This window comes from Alligator mississippiensis, chromosome 5 (genome assembly GCF_030867095.1).
Source record: "Alligator mississippiensis isolate rAllMis1 chromosome 5, rAllMis1, whole genome shotgun sequence".
NCBI lineage: Eukaryota > Metazoa > Chordata > Crocodylia > Alligatoridae > Alligator > Alligator mississippiensis.
Window position 1 is genome coordinate 163,458,077 of NC_081828.1, and position 27,334 is coordinate 163,485,410.

Here is a 27,334-nt window from a genome sequence, read left to right on the forward strand (position 1 = left end):
CCCCCACTAGAAAAAGGATGTAGACAAATTGATGAAAATCCAGTGGAGGGAAACAAAAATGGTTAGGAGCCTGGGGCACATGACTTACTAGGAGAAGCTGAGGGAACTGGGCTTGTATAGTCTGGAGAAGAAAAGACTGCGTTGGGATTTAATAGCAGCCTTCAACTACCTGAAGGGTAGTTCCAAAGAGGATGGAGCTAGACAGCCTATGCTTTGTGGTGACAGATGCCAGAACAAGAAGCAACTGTCTCAAGTTTTCAGAAGCAACTGTCTCAAGAGAAGTTTATGGTGGATATTAGGAAAAACCTTATCACTAGGAGAGTAGTAAAGCACTGGAACACATTGCCCAGAGAGGTTCTGGAATCTCCATCTTGGAGGTTTTTAAGACCTGGATAAACATGGCCTTGGCTGGGATGATCTAGTTGAGGATGGTTCTGTTTTGAGCAGGGGTTGGACTAGATGACCTCCTGAAGTACATTACAACCCTAATTTGCTATGATTCTATAAATGCTTTTCAGTGCACTGAGCCCCTTTTAACCCCCATCTCAAAGGCTTATGATATCACTAGATACTTCAACAAATATGGTCAGAAAGGAGTTGTTCTCGGCTAGGGACAAACATTACACACAAACTGGTTTAAGTGTTCTGAAACTGGTTTAAGCCTGTAACAGACCAGATGTTCAGTGCACATAAACTAGTTTGAAAATGGCTAAACCACTTTGAAATAAATCTGGTTGAATGTAGTATCAGACTTAACTAATTTGGGTCAAACCAGTTTATGCAATGTCTGTCCCTGACCTCTTGCTGGTGTAAAATAGACCAGACACCCCCAGCATCCTGGCATGCTCTCTGGGCTGGGCGGTGCTCTCCATAGCAAGGCTGGCTCCTCCCCTCTGCTCCCTGGCTGCAGCTCCAGCATGGACTGTGGGCTTCCCCCCCCACTCCCTGCTAAGCAGGAATTCCTCCATCCCCTCTGCCTTGTGGAGAGGTGTCTGTGTATTAGGTAGCAAACCACATGCTGGCTATGGTCCTTCGTGAATCAACAGGTAGAATTTCTGTGCAGTTACAAACCAGTACAGCCTAGCCAGGTCACACTAACCTGCAAAGATTGAATCAATTCAGATTCAGGCTTTTTGAATGTCTGTACCTAGACCTTATGTCATCCTGCTGGTTGAACTAGGATACCTGAACCCTTAATCAAGATTTGATGTCCTAAGATTGGTTAGTTTTTTTTCAAGAAGTTACTTTTATCTATGACTCAGTTCCTCTTACACAGCTCCCCTTAGCTTCATTAATGCTAATATGGCCTAAGTTCAAATAAACACAGCTAAAAGCCTACTAAAGCTACAATAATGCAAGCTAGAGGATTTTAGCTCAACACAGAGGTCTACATTAAGAGCAGTGGACAGCCAGAGTTTGGTGACTGTAACAGGCATACCTTCTTGGGGCCGATTTACCTTTGGCCGGACCACCTGTTCTGGGCCAACTGCTCGCCTTCTTGCCCGCCACTCCTTGATATTAATTAATTAAGCAATGATCTTAATAAGCAGGAAGCTGCCCATTTCTTGCCCCGATGGCAGGGGGCACTGTCTACAGCTCCGTACCTCCCCTACACCACAGCCTATGCCTCACAGATGGCATCCTCTGTTGTCAACCTCACTGGCCCCACTCTGGGCCCCAGAATCCTACTATTTGAATCCCACATGGATCCCTCCACTCAGGCGGCCTACTCCACCTTGCTAGGCTGCATAGCTCCCTGAGCTGCTTCCCCCTTACAGGTGTGGTCCCCCCAGGACCTTTGGCTACACTGGCCCTGGCCCCACCTCCAGGCCAGTCAGAACCCCAGGCCCTCAGCTCTGGGTGTCCCTCGCAGTGGGCCCACTTTCACATTTAGATCTCCTATCACTATGACCATTTCTTGAGGATTGCACTGCTTTCTTGCTTTATCAAGGTCTTCATAGAAATGATCAATGTCCTCTTCCTCACTTTCAGCTGTCAGTGCATAGACTTGTATTATTGCAATGTTAAAAGGTTTAGCCTTTATTTTCACAAACATCACTCTATCAGATATTGCCCAAAATATTTCCAGCAGGAAAAATAATGCAGCAGGGAAACCAGCATGGATTCACAGCAGGTAGGTCATGCCTGACCAATCTGGTTTCATTTTATGACAGGGTCACAAAATGCTTAGATGCAGGAGTAAAGGTGGATGTTATTTTCTTGGATTTTAGCAACACCTTCGATATGGTATCTCATCCCATTCTCATAAATAAATTAAGAGGCTGTGACATAGATGTTCACATGGTCAAGTGGGTGGCAAATTGGCTTAGCGGTTACACCCAGAGAGTGGTATTAGATGGGTTGGTATCAACCTGAAAGGACGTGAGTAGTAGGGTCCCACAGGGTTTGGTCCTTGGACCTGTGCTCTTCAATATCATCATCAGTGACATGGATGTGGTTGTGAGGTGTACCCTATCCAAGTTTGTGGACAATACTAAATTGTGGGGTGAAGTGCATACTCTGGAGGGTAGAGAACGATTGCAGGCAGACCTAGACAGGTTAGAAAAGTGGGCAGTACACAATAGGATGCAGTACAACAAGGACAAGTGCAGAGTGCTGCATTTAGGGTGCAAAAATATCCAGCACACCTACTGGCTGGGAAGTGACCCTCTCAGCAGCACAGAAGCAGAAAGCGATCTCAGAGTCATAGTGGACTCCAAGATGAACATGAGTCGTCAGTGTGATGAAATCATTAGCAAAGCTGAACGCGCTTTATAATGCATCAGAAAATGCATGACAAATAGAACCAAGGAGGTGATACTTCACCTCTATGCAGCATTGGTCAGATCGCAGTTGGAGTACTGGGTCCAGTTTTGGGCACCGTACTTCAAGAAGGATGTTGATTAACTTGAGAGGGTCCAGAGGAGGGCCACTCGTATGGTTAGGGGCTTACAGGACAAGTCCTATGAGGAGAGACTGAGGGACCTGGACCTCTTCAGCCTCCGGAAAACAAGGCTGAGAGGTGATCTTGTGGCCACCTACAAATTCATTAGTGGGACACAGCAAGGGATTGCACCTCTTGGGGTAACAAGGAAGAATGGTCACAAACTGACAGAAAGCAGATTTAGGCTAGATACCAGGAAAAACTTCTTCATGGTAAGGGTGGCCAAAATTTGGAATGGGCTTCCAAGGGAGGTGGTGCTCTCCCCTACCTTGGGGGTCTTAAATAGAAGGCTGGACAGGCACCTAGCTGGGATCATCTGATCCCAGCACTCTTTCCTGCCTAGGCAGGGGGTTGAACTCAATGATCTGTTCGGGTCCCTTCCAACCCTAGCATCTATGTATCTATGAATCTATGAATAAAAACCATGCAAACATTTTGAGGTTTCATCAAAAATCAACCCAGATCGTCTTTCATGCATCTGACCTCCTGAATTGATGCTCTTCACACTTTTCTGTAACAATAATTCCAGTCTTTTCCCAATGTGTTTCACACAGACCTAGAATACTGATCTTTAATCTCTGCATTTTATGCTTGACATTATGCAATTTCCCAATTTGATTTAGAATCCTCACATTCCACGTTGCCACTTTGACTGCTCTCTTCTGAGTGGAAACGGTAGCATGCTGATGGTTAGGAGTCATCTGTCGCATATGACTATCCTTACCAGGCAAGGTGTCCTTTTCTGTTAGGAACCCCTTTAATACCATTGTGTGATTTTCTTAATTCTGGAAAGACCATGAGTTGTGCTTGGCAAAATACTGCAGTAGGTTGCCATTTCTTGCTGCAGGTTGCAGTGCTCAGCTAACTTGTGCAAGTCTCCTCTATTGTTGTCCCAGTTGCAGGCATCCACCAAACGAGAAGATCCATTGTCCTGCGCATCCAATGGCTTCAACAATAATCTTGGTAAGGGAGGCTGATGGGTGCAATGCCTTGCCTAAGGGTGACCCAGAGCCTGTAGTAACTAGAGAGTACTTGTCTCACTATTGCCCTAACAGTTAAAACTATCCTACTGCTGGATGGAGCCCCCTTGCCACACAGCCCTGACCACAGTTGACAGCTGGGGGGAGGGGGGGCTGGGGCCACACTAGCCAATCAGGAGTGGCTAACTGCTTGGTTCTGAAATCCACTGGCAGCTTGTTGGGAGGTGTGCGAGAGTGCCCTTCGCTTCCTGGCCTCAGCTAGTGCAGGCCACCTCTGTCCCATCCCCCCACCCCCAAGCCCTCCAAGGGTGAACATGAGTTCTGTTTTCTCTTCAGAACACTCTTTGCACGATATGTAGACATCAGAATATTTTTTTTCATTTTTACTGCCCTTCCACCCTCTCTACATAAATATATGTAGAATATCTTCAGAGACAGGGACTCTTCTGGGGTTTGGAAGAAGAATTTGCAAGTCAAAAGATCTATCAGATCTACTAGGAGTTGGATTCATAGGGAAGAGAGAAAGCTCTCATTGCTTTAGGAGAAGCATAGCTCTGCTTCCTCTGGATATTATGATAGATGTCTTAGAAATACAAGACATTTTATTTCTTGTAGCAGAATTCTATTCTGAGATCCGAGAATTTTATAGAATGTTCCAAAACTAGTGACACGATGTTTGTTAGAGCAATAGAGATGATTTATACACCGGAAAGGCATTACAAAAATCTAAATATTCAAAATGTAATGTCTCCTCCAACAGACATTCTCTCCACAGAACATTAAAATGGTGACCCCCAGCTCTCCAGGAGCTCCAAGGGATAGCTAGAATGACTTAATGGATCTGAAGACTAGCCCCGCATTGGAAGACTATTTGAATGATTGCTACCAGTTTAGCATGTCTATGTCAGATATACAAGCCCTAATTGGGAGGGTTTTTCATGGAAGTTGGGCACAATTTAGGGCATCCTCGAGTCAGTATAAATTGCATAAAGGCACCTTTTCATAGCCTGTTGCAGCCCTGCAGAGAGTACAGCTCACATGTCAGGGAGTTCTCAACCTCAAAATGGAGATACTCATTACAGTAGTTGAATTTAGCTATGGTGGGATTGACAACATGTTTTTAAAAACAATGAACCTCTGTTTTTACCCCTATAACATGAATGTTTGCTAGCTTGCAAATACTTCAAAAGAATGACCTTAAGCATAACAAATAAAAAGAAACCCCAAGGAGTTAGCAAAGTTTGTAGTCTAGGGAGTACATACAGTACAGTATACAGTAAATTTTTAGGTAATCTGTTGGAATGATTTTTTCCCCTTCATGTTTGCTCAGGTCTTGAACCTTAAAAAAGAGGGAAAAAAAGCTTCTTTTGTTTTTGATACTTCTATGACTATATCCACAGACATCATATCTGTACCTAATAGCCCAAAAGGTGTTTATAAGAGTATGGCAGACAAGGTTCTTTGGGTAACTCTGATATCTTTTATTAAACCAACTCAAATAGTTGGAAAAATTCTTCTTAGCAAGCTTTTGGGTATGAACACCCTTCATCAGGCTGAGGAAGCATCTTCAGTTGGTGTGTGCTCTTCCTGGATAGAATGAATAGTAAAGAAGCCAGAGGCTGGTATAAGTTACTATTTTCAAGTGGACAAAATACCTTGCACAGTTATATTTCTCCAATTATTTTTACATTTTGATTTTACATTCCATAGATCAGGGGTGGGAAAAATACAGCCACATGTGGCCCACCAAGGGATTTTGTCTGGCCCATGGTGGGTCCCTTGGACCCGCCCAGCCTAGGCACAGAGGCAGCCCAGGCTGTGGCATGTGCGGCCGGTCCCACCACCCCGTATGCAGCAAGAATGGGGCAGCGTGGTGGTTGGACTCACTTCCCAGCAGTACCAGTGGCAATGGCTCCTTCTGGCTGCACTGACCCAACCTATGACATCTCACTAAAACTTCCTTTGTGGCCCGCAGGCCCAAATAATTGCCCACCCTTGCAATAGACAGTGACATTTTTGCTGGAAATTGTGATTTTTAAGCTTTTATTTTTATAGGAAATTTATTAATAAAACAAAAATTCCATCTCACTTTTAATTAATGCACAAAAAACCATGATAAAAAAACAAATAATTTTGGTTGCAACTATTTTTCAATTTAAATTACTTTCTAAAAACAAACCAAAATACAAAGCAAATTTTCTAACTAAAATAGAAAAAAACATATTTTAAATTTCAACTTCAGCATTTCCTCTATACAAATATTTTTTTCATATGAAAGTTTTCATTGAGGAATTGGGGACTGGGAAAAATGTTTTCAACAAGTTTGAGTTCCAGCTTCCAATAGTGCACAATTGGGATCTCAACAACAAATTCTGGCACATTCTCTGTTAAATTAGTAAAGAGAGTACAAAAGGCAATGGGACAAGGACACAAAACTGACCACCTTGGTTAGGAAAGGGAATCGTAGGTAAAGAGAAGTGGGAAGATGACAGAGAAAAATTGACAGCTTTAAACCATCCTTCTGCACAAAAGCACTAAGACATTTCAGCAGAAGTTTATGTACACAGCTTTAATGTACTTTCTAAGGTAGTGGCCAAGTTGTTTAAATTCAAGTTCTATTCTCCACAGTTGAATCAACTCACTGCTAACAGCTTTAAATCTTTAGGGCTGGGTACAGACATTCAAAAAGCCTGATGTGTAATCGCTCAAGCCTATGCAGATTTTTGTAAGCATCCTAGTTTAGGTTGGGAGGAAACAGAACAGAACAGAACAGAAATTCACACTGGGGATGGTGGGGAGGAGGCTGCCTGCATCAGCTGAGGCCAGCAAGTTGAGGGTACTTGAGCATGACACACAACCTCTCCAGGCTGCCAGTGATTTCCAAACACTGCTGAGTCAGTGACAGGCATCTCCAGTCCGCCTACCCCCTGTCACTGCACTGGCTTGCAGGACCATGGGTGTCCCTTGGTGGGTGTGTGAGAGCCCACCAAGAGATACTCATGCTGCTGCAAGCAGGCATAATGCCAGGGAGCTGGGTTGGCTGCAGAAGCCTGTGACTGAGGCTCACTCCTGATGAGGGAAGGGGCTCAGCTGTGCCAGGCTCCCTGGCACTGCAGTGGCTTGTGGGGGTCTCTTGGTGGGTATGCCCATGCCCCCCATGAACTGGCACAGTGCCAGGGAGCCAAGCATGACAGAGCCCCCTTCCCTTCCCCACCCACCATCAGCAATGTGTCAGTGACAGGTTTTTACAGCCCACCCGGCTCCATGTGGGCGGAGGGGGCGCTAGCAGGGATTTGCAAAGGCCTCTGGGATGCCAGCAGACAGCTATCTACCTTGATTTGTGACTGGACCTGGTACTCCAATTCGATTCACTTGTCTAACCTAGATCAATTAAGTGTGATGCCACATTGATCCAGGTCTATCTAAGACCAGGCTCTGACATTTTTAAAGCAGTCTATGTGCTCTGAACTTCTGTTATGGGTATTGACCAGTTTCCAACCAGAAAATGACCAGAAATGTTATGGGTATTGACCAACTAAACCAGAAAATGTGTAATGCCTGTACCTGGCCTAGCTGTAGACCAGAACACTAGTGTACAGGCTCCTGTGGCTTACTGATACACTGTTTTATCAATTCAAAGACTTGTTGATGATCTGGCAATACATTTGAAATTAAATGCTCTTAATGTCTGTGTTGGGATCCTCCTCTGTCAGCCAATCACATGACACTTTCAGTTTTTCCACATTGTAAATATAAATTATTTTTGTTTATGTGTAGTGGCTTCTAAAAAGGGTGGCTGAGAAAAATGATACTGAGGTAATTGATTTACATCAGGAAATAGAAATAAAATATTTTAACATCAAATATTGAAAGTCTTTTTTTAACAAGAAACCAGTGTGCTGTAGAAATTAGATTTGTGTGTATCTCATGTTCCACAGGCTTCTAATTAAATTAGTCAATGAGAACAATCTTACCACTTTATCCAAGTGAAACTATCTTGGGTAACATTGCCCCATGCATATTATATTTAACTTAGGTAATGGCTGAAGATTTTTCAGGGTAACTGAACCCTCTAGCCAGCAGACATTAGGCAGATTTAGGAAAGATTAATCTTTTTGTATCCTGCCAAAAGCAATAATTAAAGTAACTAGGATCTGCTTATATAAACAGCTGTCATTTTATTTTAACTGAGGCTTTTGCCTTTTACCAATGTCAAACAGAATAAGCTTCCAAAAGCCTTACTTTCAAGAGGCTCCTTTGGTAATTATATCCTTTCTGAAGCTTTAATAAAACACATTCATTGCAGGCTCTTTCTTTGATAAGGCTAATTCCTAATTGTTGGGAAATGTAAGTTAGTTATTGTACAACACAGCTAGGTTTAAGTATCTATAAGATCAGTGTATTCCACTCACTTTTTTTAAAAAAGGAGAAAACCTGAGATTGTTATGGAATAACAGATTTTTAACGTTGCAGATCAAACTAGAAAAAAAAAGAAACATGTTCTTTGCAACAGACCAGATTTAAATGAGTGCACCTGTACACAATGAAAGCAATACAAAGACTCCCATCACAATGGGCTTTGGATCAGCTCCACTCAATTGACCATGAGTATGGATAATGGGCAGCAAGAAGGGATTGCCTAGGAAAGTAAGCAACCTGAAAAACTCCAGCATTCAGGGACCTATTTCAAAGCAGGAAGAAGCCATGAAGAAGAAGGAGGAGAAACAAAGTAAGAGAGAAAAGGGATGGATGGGTACCACTAATAGAAAGCTGGGGAAGAAGTTAAGAAAGAGAGTGGCTTTTGGAGAGGAGAAAAGAGGAAAAGTAGGACACAGAAAGGTCAGGAAAATATTGTTTTTGAGAGGGAGGGGGAGGGAGAGAGATGACTACAGAATTAAACAGAGACAATACAAGGGAAAGAGAAAAAGGAAGGGGTGGAAATTATAAGTGATGTGATATGAATGAAAAGTTAGAGAATGACTATAGAATAGGCAAGGAGAAGCTAACTTTCAAGTTGTGAATAAACAGACACATGGGTCTGGGGAGGTAGAATAAGTCACTTCAAAGCTATTCAGTCCACAACACCTATTTTGGGGCTCAACCTTATATTCATACAAGAGTTCCAGAGTAAGATCGAATAAAGTCAAACTACTGGATACCAATCTCTTGAGGCTTTTCAGATTTCCTTATCCAAGTTTTGTTAGTGGGAACAGAGGATATATACCCTTCCTTTTTGGTAGCTTCTCCTGCCTACTGCTGAGACCTACAGTGTAGTTTACTTAACCTGGGATCCTTCCTTTCTGTTACTTCTGACCCCAAAAGCAGGAAGCCTTATATTTTACTTCCAACAGGTTTCTATGTTTACTCCTATCTTTCTGCTCTGCAACTACAAATTCCACTTTTAAAGGGCCATAATGGCCACACTAGGATTTTCCTTTGTCTACATGTATTTTATTTATGTTTCTATTTTTCATTGCATTAGTTAGCGATTAAAGAAGGAAAACTGCATGTCAGGCTGCTGAAAATTCTCAGACACTGCTTGGAGGATGATGGATTTAACTCCTTTTTAGTATTCTTCAAGCAAATTAAAAACATTATATTAAAAACAATGCCAGTGATGTTTTCTCTAATAGGCAGATAGACCTACAGAGTTTATTGGCATAATGAAATGCAGACTGGTCTTTAAAAACTAAATTTCCACAGAGTCTAAGAGTCTGTCATTGAATTAAGAGGAAACACTGCATGTAGCTCATGATTTTATTGTTCAGCTCTTGTACCCTTTGAAGACTATAAGTCAAGTTCCTATGGATGTTTAAAGGACTCCAAGTTGTTGCAACTGGCACTTTCCTTCAAACTTCAGCACGTACCTTACACCAAATTAGATTTCTACACATCTCTGTAAAATCCAATCTATTGAGTTTAGGATTCTTTCAGTTCACATAAGTCATTCACTAAGGATCTAGAACAGAGAGTTTTAACAGGAAAAGCAATTTAACAAGAGAATGAAAGAAAGTATGAGTTAAACAGGCCACCAGCCAATTGCAGTCTTCTTGCCAAGTGGAAATTCTGGAGCCATTTCTGGTTATCCTAGGTCTGCAAGATAAAATGATCTCACTACACTATGATGACTCCCTGCTTCAGAAGCCTACTGGCCAATCCACTATGAATATATCATCCTTGTCCTCTAAGTCCAACAAACTTCTACATTTCAGAAAAGCCCAAAGGGTCATCAAGCACCTATCCCATAGACATACAAGAGCAGCTCATGTACTGGATCTATGGCTTGGCCAAATGGTTCAAATGGGTATTATTAAGGAATTGGTAGTGCTTAAAGAATTCCATGTCTTGGACTAAAATCATTGCTGACTTAATTACTGTGAAGGAAGGACATAACTGTCCCATAATACACTATTTATTCACCTCTGTACAGTGATAGGAAACCTAGGACAAGATCCACACAAACCCCAGTACCAGACATGCTGCTAGTATTTGCAGGATAATCTGAACTCAGAGAAATGTCCTCTAATCCCTTCTAAGTATAGGTTGATTCACCCCCTGTAGCCTCAGGGTTTCTCTTTTAGTTCATAAAAATACATTTAAAAAAGTATAATTTTTGACATGAAAGTAGAAGTATACTTGATGCAACATTAATGCAATACTTTGCAAATAAAAATATAATTTATGCAAGTTTAATATTACCATAATATCTATATAAACATATATATGATCATAGGAAAGTAGGACTGGAAGGGACTTCATCATGTCATCTGGCCCACACCCTACTCAAAGCAGGATCATCCCTGACTAAACCACCCCAGTCAAGAGTCTGTCTAAATGCTTTTGAAAGTTTCCAAGGATGGAGATTCCACAACTTCTCTAGGAAGCCTGTTCCAACACTTGACCACGCTTGTATTCAGGAGGTTTCTCTAATCTCCAGCCTAAATCTTCCCTGCTACAGTTTAAGACCATTGCTCTTAGTCCTGTCTCCTTTAGACAGAAAAAAAAGCCAATCTCCATCTTCTCTCTGTCCTTCAGATATTTGAAGTTGGTTATCAAATACACCATACATCTTTTCTTTTCCAGACTAAATAACCCTAATTCTTTCATCTTTTTCTCATAAATATTTTCTCCCAGGCCCCTGATCATTCTTGTTGCTCTGCACTCTTTCCAAACTATCCACATCCTGCTTGAAATGTGGGTTCCAAAGTTGGACACAGTACTCCAGGTGAGGCTTCACCAGCACTAATTATCATCATGAATATATCCATCTGTACATACAGGTGTATGATTTGGTTCAAGAGCTCCCAAACAGTTTATCCTCCCCAGTTTATGTATGTGTGTGAAGGGGGAGGAGATTCTCAGATGGCATTGTATGTCATAGGCCTACTGAAGTTAACAGAAGTATGAACTGACACCAGCTGAGGATCTCCCTCTTTATAGTTAGAAATATTCACAAAACAGAACACATAAGCCAAAGACAGGAATGGGTACTAAATGCCAAATCGCCATAAATAAAAATTAAAGCACTGCCCCCCTCCCTTTATAACAGTGATCTTTTACATCTGTTTGTTGGTTTAGCTCTCTCTATCATACCCTGTATCCGTATCAGGTGTGTTGGTTCAATATAACCTGAGAAGTGCTCTTTATTAGCTTGGTACTAATCTTCTCACTGAATCTATAAATAAACAAAATGTTATCCAGTGAAATCATTTAAGTTCAGAACTGAAATGCTGCATGGCAAAATTTAGTAATGTCTGCTGCTCCCCCTGAAATTGTCTTCCTTTTAACTTTATTCAGTCACCAGAATCACACTACACTACAGATTTTACATACCTAGTATTGCTACACTTCCTTCTGCAGTGATACATTATGAAGGAAATATAGCAATCCTACACCAGGTGCAAAAAAAATATCTGCTTCAATTGGAGATGGAAATTTTAAAACCAAATTAAAACATTTACCCAATTGGAGTGTGGTCAGGACAGTGCGTAACCAATGAGAATTCTGTTAGAGAAGTACTTCGCAGATTCAGAATGAAGAGGGAAACAGAAGAGTGGATCCACATCCTAATTCTGTGCATGTCAACCACTGCCAGAAATTCAAATATTTTGTGAAGAATCTATTGGAGGACACATTGCTCCTCCTTTTGCCGGTAGTATTTATCAAGCCAGAAGAAGCCCTGGTAGGGATTCTACCCTGTAGCCATAAGCAAAGAACAAAAGAACAAGTTTTAGAAGCCCTCCATGATCACATGGTATCTCAGAAAGATTACAGTGCTCCACCTAAATTTTTAAAAATGAGCCACAGGCAGAAACTGTTTCCCTGACCTTGTGAAAAGCATCATGGAGTCTTGAATGTCCTTGTGTCATAACTCATGCTATGAAGTAGGGGAGGAGGTTACACAAGAATCTTAGGGTTTTCATAATTTTCCTAGTGTGTAATTTCTTAGACTCATGTTGTCCTTGGGATGTACCAACTTCAGGCAGTTCCACAGATCTCCTCTGTCCAAAAAATGCCTTTATAGAGGTGATTTTCCAATTTGTGGGAAAATCCACAATAGCTGTATTTTCCCTTTAGAAACAGTGTAAACAAAAATGCTGAAATTGCCTAAAATCAAAATTTTGAAAAAGAACAGAGAGAGAGTGAGAGAATTGTCTTAACTGAAATATTTTGTTTTATTTTGTTCCAATGTGGACCTTATAAAGCTTTCTAATTTTTTAATATTAAAAACTAAATAATTAAATTTAAATCTAAAAAGAAAATGTGAAACATCATTTCAGAAGTGTCATAGCATTTTAAAATCCTCTTTTTGGATACTTTTTTAATATTTGATTCATAGATTGTAAGGGGCTGGAATGGATCTTGTGAGATCATCACATCCAACCCCCCTGCACTAGGCAGGAAAGACAAGTGGGGTCAGATGACCCTAGTGAGGTGACCGTCCAGTCTCCTCTTGAAGATTTCCAGGGTAGGTGATTACACCACCTCTGGAGGGACTTTATTCCACAGTCTGGACACCCTAACTGTGAAGAAATTTTTCTTTGTGTTAAGCCTGAAAGAGTCTTCCAGGAGTTTGTGGCCATTACTTCTGGCTTTCCCCTAGGGTGCCCTGGTGAACAGTTGTTCAGTGAGTCCTTGATGTATTCCCCTAATATAGCGGTAAGCTGCTACCATGTCCCCTCTCAGCCTTCTCTTTTTTAGGCTGAAGAGACCCAAGTCCCTCAGCCTTTCCTCAAATGGCTTGCTTTGCAAGTCTCTGATCATATGGGTGGTTGTTCTCTGGACACTCTCAAGCTTTTCCACCTCCTTGTTGAAGTGCAGTGCCTAGAACTGGATGCAGTACTCCAGCTGCAGTCTCACCAATGCTAAGTGGAAGAATCACTTCCTTGGTTTTGCTGGAGATGCCTCGGTTGATGCATGCCAGAGTATTGTTTTCCTTGATGGCTACAGCATCGCACTGATAGCTCATGTTCATACTATGATCTCTTATTACTCCTAGATCCCTTTCAGTCATGGTGCTAGTCAGTTTGGTGCCACTAAGCCTGTAAATATGTTGGGGATTGTTTGTACCCAGATGAAGCACTTTACACTTCTCAACATTGAACTTCATCTGGTTCCAATCCACCCAACTTGCCAGCCTGTCTAGGTCCACCTGTATCTTCAGCCTATTTTCAAGCGTTACCATGCTCCTCCATTATTTGGTGTCATCTGTGAACTTGGCTAGTGAGCTCTTCAGCCCCACATCATTGATAATGATGTTGAAAAGCTTTGGACCATGCATGGACCCTTGAGGGACACCACTGGCCCCTTCTCGCCAGATAACACAGATCCATTCATTAGAACTGTCTGGATCCTACCCTGCAGCCAGCTTCCTACCCACCTGACTGTCAAGCAGTTAAGCCCACAATCCTCCAATTTTCCCGTGAGAACATCATGGGAAACCAGATCAAAGACCTTTTGGAAGTCTAGGTATACAATGACAACCTCCTCTCTCTTATCCAGGTGGTGAGTTACATGGTTGTAGAAGGAGATTAGATTGTGTAATTGCCTTAGACGTTCACTTGAATGCTTTGCCATTTCGAGCTGTTTGGACACAGCTGTCTCCTTTCAGGTCAAGAGCTTGCCCCCCAGCAAGATTTCCTAAAAGGGTCCTCAGAGGTTCTCACCTGCCACGTCTTTGACGTTATGGATTATTATTAGGGAGTTCTCTAATCCAGCTTCCCCTGGTTGCCTCTTTGGTCTCGCGCTTAGGTTGTTGTCTCGTGGCTCCAGCTCCCACCTTACGCCAACTAGTGATGTTGTTAGTCATTGGCCAAGGACTGTGAAGGTGAAAGGAGTTCATGAAGAGTGGTTGTTCCTCAAGGACATAATCCTCGAAGCACAAAAGGAGACCATTCCCAGGTGGAGGAAAGGTAGCAGAAGGGCTGGTAAGCCCTGTTGGCTTAATAGAGATATCATGGCCCTCTTGAAAAAGAAGAAAGAGGCATACGAACAATGGAAGCTTGGGACAGTCCCCAAGGAGGACTATACAGCAACAGCCCACACTTGTAGGGAGCAGATTAAAAGCCTAAGGTGGTGACTGAATTTAAACCAGCAACAGAAATCAAGGATAATAAAAAGTCCTTCTTTAGGTATATAGGGAACAGGAGGAAAATGAAGTGTGGGGCCATTGCTTAACAACTCAGGACAGCTGGTTACCGATACTCAGGAGAAAACTGAACTCCTGGATGACTACTTTGCTTCAGTATTTCACTGGACTAAAGGGAAAATCATACTAGATAAGGTTCAGAATGGGCATATTGGGAATGACTGCCTTCCTACTGTTGATGTTGAGCTGGTGTGTGACCAGTTAGAAAAGTTAGACATTTATAAATCAGCAGGACTTCATCGAAAAGTGCTAAAGGAGCTGGCCGAAGTCATTGAGGGACCTATGGCGAAACTCTTCCAAAACATGTGGTGCTTGAGGGAGGCCCCTAAAGACTGGAAGAGGGCCAATGTTGTGCCCATCTTTAAGAAGGGGAGGAGAGAGTACCTGGGCAACTATAGGCCAATTAGCCTAACTTCTATCCCAGGGAAAATCCTGGAAATATTCATCAAGGAGTCTGTGTGTAATACACTTGCAGATGGGAGGATTCTTAACGACAGCCATCATAGCTTCATTGCAGGCAAGTCTTGTCTTACCGATCTGTGGTGGGGACACCGCCACAAATCAAAACTTACCTCTGCCACCACAGTGGCAAGAAAAGCATCCGCTGCCCAATACCACTGAACATCAAAGATGCAGCGGCAGAGACGACGCTGTCAGAAATCATGCCGGTGTCAGAGGGGAGGAAAACAATAGCTGCAGAATGCCACTGGGGATCAGGCGCATGCCCCAGAACTGGCATGGGCATGTCTTGTAGCTGCTTGCTTCTGCTGGTTTGTCAGCCAGCCCTCAGAAAGTGAGATAAAAGCCCCACTGACCCACATTCAAGGAGGACCAGAAGTGAGGCCTGCTGAGTGCCTGGAGAGGTAGGAAATTGATGACTGTCCCAGCAGGAGCAAGTGGTAGCAACTCCAAGGAGCAGGATGCCCTGCTAAGACTGGCTCAGGGGAGCAAGGGTACTTACCTCTCTCCAGACTGTGGATCCCAGATAATGCTAAGAAAGACTGGGACAGCAGGGAACCTATAGAGAAGAATGGAAAAAGAAGGATGGATACAAAAGCTGTGAGTAACCTCTGGAGGAGAGAGAGAGCACCCTGAGGGAAGATACCCCAGGGGGATCACCATAACGAATGAGGCCAATGTGAGGCCTACTGTCACGCTCCAAGTAGGCACCATAAGCATGGCTCCACCCCATGGTCAGGGTCTCCCCCAGCTTGTATACCATAAAGTCATGGCAGACAAGAGGGAGGGGGTTCAGTGGTGTTTTCTTCTCCTCTTGTCCCAGAGATGGAGGTACTCACGGGTGTGCCTCAGTGTTCCTCAGGGCTCCGCCTCCCCTACACCCCATCCACTCACCAGTTGCTTCGATATTGTGATCTTCATCCCGACAATATGTCAAACCCCTTAATACTGGGGTGTGGTGTTGACTCTAATAATCCGGCCCAGTACCCGGATGAAGATTATACCAGGAGCTTGAGCTCCTAGCCTCAGGGCCCTCGCCACCAGTGCCAGGCATCCTCCCCAAAATGAGTGCCTACTTAGATCTCCTTATCGCTGACGGGCTGGGAACTGCCCATCTCCAGCCTGGTGCCAGTCACAGCTCCCACTCTTCTGCCACAGGACACTGTCAGCAGAGCCACTGTTGCTGGCACATGGAGCCTCCCTCCATCCAGCATGCTCCCTGTTGGCTTTCCCTCTGCCAGCTTTCGGTGGGGTTTTTAAATTCCCCATGGTGGTGGCTCCATCCCTGCCCACTCTGGAGGTGAGTTTCCTGAGGCACGGGTGTCTCTCCTTTCCCTTTCAGGAAAAGGAGAACCCAAGCATTTCTGAGGCCCATGGGGGTTTCTCGCCGCCACACCTACCAATAGGACGGGACGCTGTCCGAACCGGGACTAAAATTAGATAAAGGTCAAAGGCCCAGCCATGGCAGATTGACTTTGAGAAGTCCCACCAGGTCTCCGTAATCCCTACTAGATCATAATGCCCACTGGAGAGTAGGAGGGCTAGCTCTTCCTGCTTGTTCCCCCATGCTCCTGGCATTAGGGTACAGGCACCTGAGTCCTCCAATTGAGACCCTTAATTTCCTGTCACTCTGAGGGAGAACCATTCCTTCAGCTCTTGCAAGAGTGGCTCTCCTAGTTGTGCGGGCCGGGAGCGGTCCGAGGCCCTCGGGGGTTTTTCACGCGGCGGGCTGTGGCCAGCAGCCCGGACACGCCGGGTCGGGGAAGGCAGGCGGCACACTAGAATTAGGCACGGAAGCTTAGTGGTTGATTAAAGATTATTTTACTTACACCGAAGATGGTCACGGTGCAGGCAGGAAAACTTGCTTGAGTTGCAGTTACAGACAGAAAAGAAGAGAGGCGGACTAGAGTTCCTTCCCGTGAACCTTCTAGCCCATCCGGTTGGAGGCTCCAAACCGCGAGCCCGTCGTGTCAACCAAAGAAAGTAACTCGAAGCAAAGAGCTCTGAATACACTCACACGAAGTTTGCTAGGCTCCGTGGAACTTGCACGCAGGGAAGGGTACGTCGAGGGATCAGGTGGCGACGGGGAGAGGCGAGAGGCTGATCAGACCCCTATAGCCTTCTTGAGATGCATGCTGGGTCCGATAGGCTCTGCAGCGCTTAGAGATCTTCACAAGATGTGAAGTTCTCCTCCTCCAGATGGTTGTGGAGTCCTCCCTTGCGGGGTTCTCCTCGGAGTTCTCCAACTTGGGCGGAAACCACTCAAGCCTCTTATACGGCTAGTAGGCCAATCACTAGCCGCCACGTGGGAATAATTCAGAACTGGCCAATAGTGGGACACAAATTTGTATATGAATGGCGGGAACTCCTTGCACCGTGCATTTCTCTTTTGCAACCTAGAAATGCACCCTGCAAAGAAAGCTACGAGTGGCGGGAAATAATTTAGCAGTGCCGAAGCGCGCGCGCACACACAAAATCACACCCTTGGGTTGTGACACTAGTGTCCCCAACTTCAGAGCTTTCTTGTGTGCCCATCCCTGGGCATGCTCCAGTCAGTGTTTCCCTGCCCCCCTCGCTCCCCCCTGGTGATCTTAGTTTAAAGCTCTATCTAGAAGATTGGCCACCCTGGCCAAGAACAGGGACTTACCCCTCCACATGAAGTGGATGCTTTTCCTTCCCAAGAGTCCTCTCTCCCTGAAGTGTGCGGTGGTTGAAGGAACTGAAGCCCTCTCAGTAGCACCACCGCCGGAGTCATTGGTTCACTTCTTCGATGCATCCTTCCCTCCTAGGTCTGCAACTGAAAGCACAGAGGAAAAGACTACCTGTGTCCCCAACCTCTTGAGCCCAGCCCCCAGAGACCTGTAGTCACTCATGACCCAGTCCGGATTACTCCTGGCCATGTCATTTATGCCCGTGTGGATGAGGAGCATGGGGTAGTAGCCGGAGAGCCAGACAAGCCTGGGATCCTCTCCACAACATCCCAGATATGATCCCCAGGGAGGTAGCAGACCTCATGGGCTAAGGGGTCCGGACAGCAGATGGGTCCCACGGTGCCCTGCTGGAGGGAGTCCCCCACCACCACCACCTTGCATCTCCCCTTGGGGGTGGCCGTTCACTGACTATGCACCTCCTCCTCCAGGTGTCACCATCGGACCCTCCTCATGCATGGTGAGGGAAGCATACCTGTTGTGCAATTCCAGGGGAGGGGCAGCCCTAGCCCTGCATGTCCTGGAGCCTGAGACAACCATCTTCAAGGTAGCTCCAGGTGGGTCTTTTCAGCCAGCTCTCTTCTTGGCTACCTTCTCCTCTATCTTCTTCTGTTCTTCTTCATTCTTCAGAAGAGCCTGACTGTAGTTGTCATCACTCTCCTGCTCATGGGCCTTGATGGCACGAAGTCTGCCTACCTGGGCCTGGAGCTCAGTCACCTGGGACTCCAAAGACCTCACTCCAGGGCATACACCACTGGTGGAGGTGCCCTTGCTCTCATTCCCAGTTGCTGACAGCCAGGGAGCCCCTGCAGTCTGGTTCCAGGAGCTCCATCTGGGTGGAGGCTGGAACCATGGGTTCCATCTGGGTGGAGGCCTCAGTGGTGCAAGGGAAGGGAGCACCAGTTGGGGCCTAGGAAGGAAGCTGCAGTGTACGATGCATCCCCACTACTGTATGGTAATAAGCCATGTCATGCTACCACCCATAAACTGGCTTGCAAATGGCCTGAAAACTGCTTCCCCTGTTTGCAGTCCCTGTTCCCTGGCTCCCTGGGGAGTCTCCTTTTATACCCTTCTGGGGCTGGTCTGACTCAGCCCCTTTGTTAGGGCTTCTGTCAGGCTCAGGCAGTAGTCATACAGCACTCAGCAATCCCACAACAATTAGCAATCACTCAGCAGTCAGAAATCACTCCCAGCTTCTCAGAGCACATGCCCCAAATACACACAGCCCACCAAACAAACAACCAGCAAAACCAAACGTACAGGCAGCTGGATCACTTACATTTCCTGAGCAGGGTCTGCTGCCTGGCTTCTCTCTTCCTTCTGTCCTCCTTCCTCCTCTTGCCTCCAGCAACTGCCTGCAAACTCATCCAAGTCAACATAATGTTCAAGCCACCATGACCAAAAAATGCCAATCAATATTTCTCAGCTTTACAATGGTTAGTGTTAAGTGGTAGTGTGTATGGGAGCTCTGAAAGTTTACCTCCAAGTGACCTTCAGCATTTCATGTTATCACAGTATTCTGGACAGGGACACTTATTCTGGATGACATGACATCAACTGAACATGAAATTAAGTTAAAAGAATTACTTTAATGGAATAAAATGTGTATTTTATGTATCCGTGTTATTTAGAATCTGACAAGATTACAGGGATTAAATTCAAGATGTCCCCACTGACTTTCTGTTTTATGATCAATGTGGAAACTGAAACAGTGGCACGAGAAAGCACAGAGTATTTGCTGAGAGATAGAGAGCCTTTGCTGGCACCAACTTTCATTAGCAATTGCCTTTATGATAACATTGTGGATGGAATAGAGTCAAATTGCCAGTAAATCTGCAAAATGGAGACCCACATTTGCTCTTGTATGATGTCTAGTCTCTCCTGAATACATATACATACCAATACATGTTTTACTATTAATGGAAGTTATACACATGTAATCCCAGCTACAGGTTATATTTTGCTATTAGCACTTGTCTGTTTTCCAACAACCTTAGAGCAGCTTTTAGTATTTGGAAGAATACTTTATAGTGCTAAGCATATCTGGCACCACAACACTGCTTGCTTTCAGATTTCAAGTATTTTGTTTTTGCCAAACACGTGTACAAGCTCAAGGTGCCAGCAGGGAATTTAAAGTTAATTTGTTCCTATGTCATATTCATGTTGTTATATTTCCCCCTCCACCCAGCTCCTGAAATCTAAGCATTATCATCTGTAATTCTGGTTTCTTGTAGTTTACACTGGCTTGGAAAGTTCAAGGATTGTGCTTGGTCCATATAGAAGTAGAAATTGCACAAGACTGCATAAATGTTAAGAAGATGTGTCCTTGTTTTATAATCATATAAAATAGAAATAAGATTTTGCATAACATCAAGAAAGCAATGATCTTCAATTATGAACTAGTACAGTAAGCACAGCTTGCAAATATAATGCTGCTAGAGAGAGTCTTCCCTTGATGGCATGAATGACAATCAGTAGAATAAAACAGCAGCACCCAATTCCATATGGGCCAAGTCTTCAGTATTTCTCTGTTTTATTTGGTCAGGCTGACTGTGGGACAAAGGCTGCACCTAGCATCCAGGATTATATGCCATCTACCACCAAAGGGAATTTGTCTGAATGAAAAGAGGGAGTAAAAGCCTAGCTGTATTGAAGCTAATAGAGTTTTGCCAGGATCTCACCCAGTGTCAAGGTTCCAATTTTGGATTGAGAGAACATATTGGGGAAAATACAGTTCCAAAGTTAAACGAAGGAAAATGAAATAACAGTAAGAGTATCGTGGCTGGAAACAATATTTAATAAGGAGGTGCAGAATGAAGATTGAGGCATGGAAGGGAAAATGATGACATTTAAATACTGAAACCTCAGGGATATATTAGATACTAAATGAAAATGAACAGTTATACATCTGTGTTGGACTTAAAACAAACCAGAGTTAACAAGGATCTGCTTTAAGTTTCATATTTAACTGCTGATCCACAGCTTACTCCATAATGCAGATGCCTAATGAGCAGATATCTGTGTTGGGCAGGAACGAAACTTAACACATTTAACTCATTTGCTAAAGAAAAATAGTTTTTTATGAGGGAAGAGAGCTGCAGCAATAAATAGCTCAGGGCAAATAAAATAGGAGAGATTCTGTTTTTTTTACACAATGAAGAAGACCTACTCCAGTGGGTTGGTCTCTGGGCTACACTGGTATGGGGTACAAAAACTTATCTGCTGGAATCTTTAAGACACTATTAGACATTTACACAATTTGTACACTTGAACAACATTTTGATCCATGGAATTGCAGCAAGAAGAGGTGGTGTTTATATTGCCCTTCCATCCAAACAGATATTCTTTTTGCAGGGAAATTATTTGCTCATACCGTAGGAAAAAGCATGTGTTCTTTTCTTAAAGAAGCTTATGCAAACAATTTGAAGAATAGTACTAAACTCCTTAGGAGATGCAACCACTTTTGGCAGCCCCTTTTATAATTCTTCAACATAACAGTAAGAAAGGCAAAAAGCGGTTTTATGCTTCCAACTGTATCTAAGCATAGTTTCTAGGGAACAGGGAAAATGCTGACCTTGTAGGAGTAGGGCAGCATTTTAGCTCATAGGGTCCTTGGCAGCAACTAGTCTTTAAGAGGTGTGTATTTTCTGGAAAGATGTGTATTTGCTGGAAAGATAATGGATGAAGTATGAACTTCTAGGAGTACACACTTGTAATCCATTTATGTGAAGCCTGATGCTCTGCTACATACTCCAGTTTTAATACAGTGAACTACAACCAATAATGATATGCTTAAAAGGGCAAAATTATCTAGTAATTAAAACAAGGGACTACACCAACTTGTCCAGTGGAAGCTTCAAAATAGGTGTGAGAGAAAGAACTAGTGATTAACCTAATATAGTATACCAATCCAAAGGGAGCCAAATTCTTATGATGTTCAAATCTTGGGTGCCGTGTTTAGATTCCTACTTATGGTTTGGGATCGTCTGCAGTTGCAAACCATTTTGGAAGGTTTGATTTAAGGTCTGAACAAGTTGGACATTTATGAGTATATTTTTTCTTCCTCAGATACTGCCAAATGCCTCTCTGGTCTAAGAATTCTGCAAACACCATTTACCATTCATTCCCCGTAAAGTATCTTCCATTCAGCTAAAAAACACACCCCCAGCTCTACCTTTTTGCTTGCTATTCTTTCTGACTCACTCCCTGAACTGCTTTATCTTCCAGAATATTTCCTTCCCTTCAAATTGGAAAGACTTCCATGCCCTACTCCGTCTGCTGATTCTTCTACAACTCCAAGTGATCACGGATGTATCCTACCTGCTGTTTCTTTCATTCCTCTGCCTCTGGCTGATTTGCATTCTGCTTACTGCCTCCATCTTTTTTATGTCTGAGGCTCTCCATTCTCTTCTTCCTCTTCACTCGCACCCTTTTGCACCAACTACTCTAATGATGCAGAATTTAATTATAATATGTGCATATTTAAACTTGCAGAACTAAATTACTCCATGTAAATTTCTCCAGAAAATGCCATATTTGTTTTTCAAAGGACATTACTGTGAAGAGGTTTTCGTTGTATGAAAATACTTATAGCAATTCTTGAAGGGGAATACTTAGTGTCAAGCAAAAGCAATGCCAATATGCACAAAATAGATAAGAAGGAGCATCCTTATTTTTACTGATCTTCAAATAAACGATAGAAACAAACAAATATGCCAAGGGATGGGTGATTCAGAGTCACTGACTCCACTATAACAATGGGTTCTTTGATCATTTTGACATCGATGATAGTCTCATGCCAAGGGAACGCGCCAAAAACAATCAGAAAAAATCTGAGCAGGCTTTTAGAGCAACAACATTAAAGCATATTCAGAGGGTGTATAATACACACACACACACACACACACACACACACACACACACACACACACACTACAGTGCTATCTCAGACTGTTGACCTTTGTAAGGTCATTTCAGGATCTCTTCATTGGGCTGTCTGCTTGCCAAGCCTTAGTTACTTGGGCTACTAATGTATACCGGTCTCTGGACGGTAAACCATTTCCCCAGATAGTTGTCTGTTTGATGTGAGCATTTTTGTTTCAAGATGCACTTGCCAACTTTCTGAGCATAAATATGACATTTAAATTTTTCTTGTCAGTGTGGCAACCTCAGGACAACGAAAGAACTGCGGGGTCATGCTCTAAGCAGTCTGGGACTGGACTGAACTTTGGGAATGAATGAATGAATTGCCATAAACAAAACAAAAGTATGGCTGTATAAAAGATAAAAAGATCTTTTAATGTGGATCTGTGTATTCAGAGAAGGCTTTCAGTTAAAACCTTTCTTGTTCATTTTTCATTACTGGCCAGAGTTTCTTGTGGAGGTTTTCCTATCCCATTACTTAATTATATATTACTTACTGTAATTAGCCAGTCATGATTCTTTCTACTTATCTGCCTCTTCTAATTAATATAATTAGCCAGTAACAATTACTGAATAATAACTGCTTACTAATATAATATTAAATACCAGGGCTAGGCTTTTTGAAAGAGACAGGCAGTTAGAAAGTCACCTCACATGAAAGAGTTCTGTTTTTAAAGAGGAAAGTTTACATGCAGCTGATTTTATGTTGTGTTCTTTTCCGCTTTCCTGCCAAGTATTCAAGCAAATTTTTTGATTTCTGGAACTAGCTTAGGGACTAAGTAGAGTTTCCATCCTGCAGATTAGTGAAAAAAGCAAAACTGATTTACTTCTGTTTTTTGTTAACTAATGGTCACTGTTCAGTGTTCAACACATATCTTTCAGCACAAATTGGATTTCTAGTAAAGTGGAAAGTGTTTCATATTCAGTGATAGCCAGCCTTTTAGGGAAACAGAAAAATCCCTTCAATGTTTTCCTTTTTGTTAAAATTTTGCAGACAAACACCTTTGAAACTAAACTGTTTCATCCTACAAAGACTTGAGCAACTTCTACAAAACCCGAGCGCCCTTAATACCTATGCATGCTGTAGAATCAGACACCAAAGATGATTCACAACTTCCTAATCTTCAGCTTCCAAATATATTTATTTTAGCTAGCTTCTCTTCTAAGAGATTGAAAAAAAACACCTCAAGCCTTTGTGTATAGTAGCTTGGATTCTGACTACTGTAAAGATGTGTTCTTATTTTAAATTCTGTGTTTGAGAACTTCCTCCACAGCCACTGAACAACTTAACAGTCTGAGGGTGTACACACATTTGCCACGCTTGGTCTATGATCACACGGTTTACTTTAAGCAGTGAGATAGTAGACCAGGAGTGGCATGCATAGATGTTCTCTGGGGCTGGAAGCCTGTGGGGAACCCGATGTCAGTAACTAGGGGTAGAAGAGGAACAGCGGGATCAGAGGAGGCTAGCGGGTCTGTGGGGTTGCGGGTTTAACGGTATCAGGGAAGCATGTCAGGTCTGCCAGGGGGTGTGTTGGGGAGCTAAAAACAGCCTGATCAGAATAGAGGATGTAGGAGAGCATAGCCTGGGGCTGGGGTAAGTGGTTAGGCTTTCCCAGCCCAAGCTATGCTCTGGATCCTTGCAGACATTCCCTAGATGGGGTTAACCAACTCCCAATGTAACTTAAGACATTTTTGGCCCAATTTGCCCCCCCCCAAATCTGCACAGATGGGTATTTAGAATGACCTAACCCTAGTTAGGTTGATCTAAATGTAACGTCCATACATACCTTGAGATACAGGCCCTGAAACTAAGCTTGGTAAAAGAGGCAATACATGTTATCGAAACAAACTCCTTTGCAGTCACTTCCTAATCAATGTTTCTGGCTTTGGATTGAATAGATCATAATAAAGCAAGCAGCCAAAATGACTTACTGTCTACTTTAGTGATGAGTTCCCCCTCCATGATTTTGAATTTTGATGTCTAGCAAAAAAATAGTTACCCACTTGTATTTTGATTGCAAACAAATTTCTTGAAAACGGTGATAATAGTTATTTTGGACTAATATTCTACAAAAATCATACCTTCTTACAGAGATCTGAGTCTTTACAAAGAACATCTGCTATGAATTTTCTCAGTCCAAATTGTGAACTGCTAAATGAAACCATTGATTTTGATCTGCCAATAATAAAATCTTTAGTTATAGATATGTTCCTTCTTTTTACAAGCTACTCATGTTGTTCAACAGAACCCATACGTGTTTACCTTTTGATCACTGGCATTTTGGAGTAAAGTACCGAAAAGGATTCCTTAAAAATAAAAATTTTAATCTATTTACAGTCCAGCTGATTTCTATCCCACACCAAGCTTCCCAAATAAGCCTGGCCAGAAAAGAAATTCAACAGAGGAGAATAAGAAATAGCAAATGATGAATGACTGCATTATTTTGAATCCCACATTCCCAAACCCATGACGTCTCTAGATAAAAAGGTAGCAAAATAGTCCAGTTTTCCGTATCTTCACAGCAAACACTGAAAATGGTAATTTCCGAAAAATTCTACTGAATACATTGGCAAAGGTCCTTCTTGGGACTTTTTTTTAAATAACTGTCTAGGCCTACATTAAACACTTGTTTGAATGTCATTGCTTTCCCAGATTTTGTCAGAATGGACTTTCTTTTCATGGTTGAAAAGTACCAAAAGCTTGATTTTCTGAATATGCTATAAAATCAAAGCCCTCTATTGAACTTCGTAAGAGTCCAAGTTTTTCCTTTTATTAGTTTGAAATCCCAAGGGCTTTAACACAAACATCAACCGGTCCCTAAATCCTAATAAAAAACACAAATTAAAAGTTGCCATCAGCTGAGACCAAGTTGGCATGCTTAATTTTTGCATAATTTTATAAAACAGATACAGAACTATAGAGAAGAGGAGTGGATGTGTCTGTCTGATACCTGTTAAAAGATTAGGATATTTGGTTAAATATCCCTTGTCATGATCCAGAAATTAGGGCACCAACATTAAGACTAGCATCTGAAACAAGAAGCGGCCCACCAAGTCATGAGTCATCTTTAGTACAATTCATTTAACACAATTCTTTCAGAAACTATGCTGCCGAAGGCAGGCTTGTCATGCAGCATTTTAAAAAGTCTATTTTTTCCTTTTTAAATGATCTAGCCCAAGGCATTTCCTGGTCTGATCACCCCATCAGAGATATGTCTGGAGCTTATAACCAGTAGCCACTGGCTTCATTAGTCTTGCACAAAAAGATGTTCATTCACGTTTCACCCCATTATCGTCATCGATTTTCCTTGTGAATTATCTGATAACATATTCCTGTTGCACTGACTCATTTAGTAAACACAGAGCTATTCACATCTCAGGAAATTTAGTTGAACAAAAGACAATATTCTTAGACCACCCACTGGAAATCCTCTATACCTTGCTTTGAAAAGAACTCAAAATCATAAAAGGATCCACTTGTTTTATTCTAGAAGTAAGAAATTACATGGTCATGTTGAAAAGTCACATGAGACACTGTTTGTTTATCAATTTTGTAAATAATATACAAAAACACATTTGGTAATAATTTTGTCTGTATCTGTTCTGCACTGATGCTTCATGTCCCTTATATACTGGCTGCTGTAAATCAGTGGAATTATCTCACTTTGACAAAATACCAAAAGAATAAAACAGTATAAAATACAGCACGATTTGAAAGCTCCAATGATGAAACAAAACTTGAAGACACTAACCTGGTACTGTGGTGATAGACATGAGATAAATTAATTAACAGCATTATATGATGATATATCTCTGATGGCAGGAGACTGGGTTCAGTGAACCAGGAAGTCCCTCTCAGTATTATGTCAGATGCAGCTTTGAGTCCAGGGTTTGGGAGAGTTTATTGGAAACCTGGAAACCAGAGATAGTGAAAAAGGTCTTCATAAAGGAACATATTTCAGTTTAACTTTAAACTCCTGAGGTGTCATACACAATGAAAACTTGACCCCATGCAAGTCAATAACAAATCTGTCATTGACTCCAGGTGAGTCAGGATTTCAGTCTGACACTTCAAAACAAAAAAAATTACACAATTTCTCAAGGAATTAATGAAGAAAACTCACTATAGTTAGCAAGAATAGATGATGTCCAAGACGCTCATTGCGCAACATACTTGAAGTTTTTCTACTTAGGTTTTCCAGTAGATCACTCCTAAAAGCAATTTCCCTCTAGAGATTCACTACTTCTATAGTAGACCTAGTGGGTTAGCACCCTTTCATGCTGTACTTACAAGAGTATATATAATCATTTTTGATGGCTTGCTTTGTGTCCTTTTAGAAAAGGTAGAGTTTTTAAATGAACAGGACAGCAGCAATGATTTTGCACTCATTGAAAAAATTCCAGTATGGTGAGAAAAGACAAGGCCTTGAAATCTAAAGGTGCAGGGAAAGACAAAGAAATAAAAGTACCCTGGCAATATTACCGTAACAACCAGTTATTAGTTAAGGACATAGAAAGTGTTCATAATTAATATTACTAAACAATGGTTGAAGACCAGATAGATACTGAGATGTTTTGTCCCTGTACAGTGTGTCAGAGAGCTTTCAGATCTCTGGCTTCCCTTTTCAGCAGCTCAGACTCATAATTATGCTTTGACTACAGCCAAACC

General features: G+C 42.5%; 1 long non-coding RNA gene across 1 annotated transcript in view; it reads right to left on the reverse strand.

The window, feature by feature from the left end:
* Window positions 1-16,835: 16,835 nt before the first annotated feature.
* LOC109285796 (uncharacterized) overlaps window positions 16,836-27,334 on the reverse strand; it is a 41,166-nt gene continuing 30,667 nt past the window's right edge. The window contains exons 2-4 of the long non-coding RNA XR_002093645.2: window positions 26,418-26,577; window positions 19,019-19,094; window positions 16,836-17,828 (exon numbers count right to left, since the gene is read on the reverse strand). This is a non-coding gene — a long non-coding RNA (uncharacterized LOC109285796). The remainder of the gene's footprint in view (window positions 17,829-19,018; window positions 19,095-26,417; window positions 26,578-27,334) is intronic.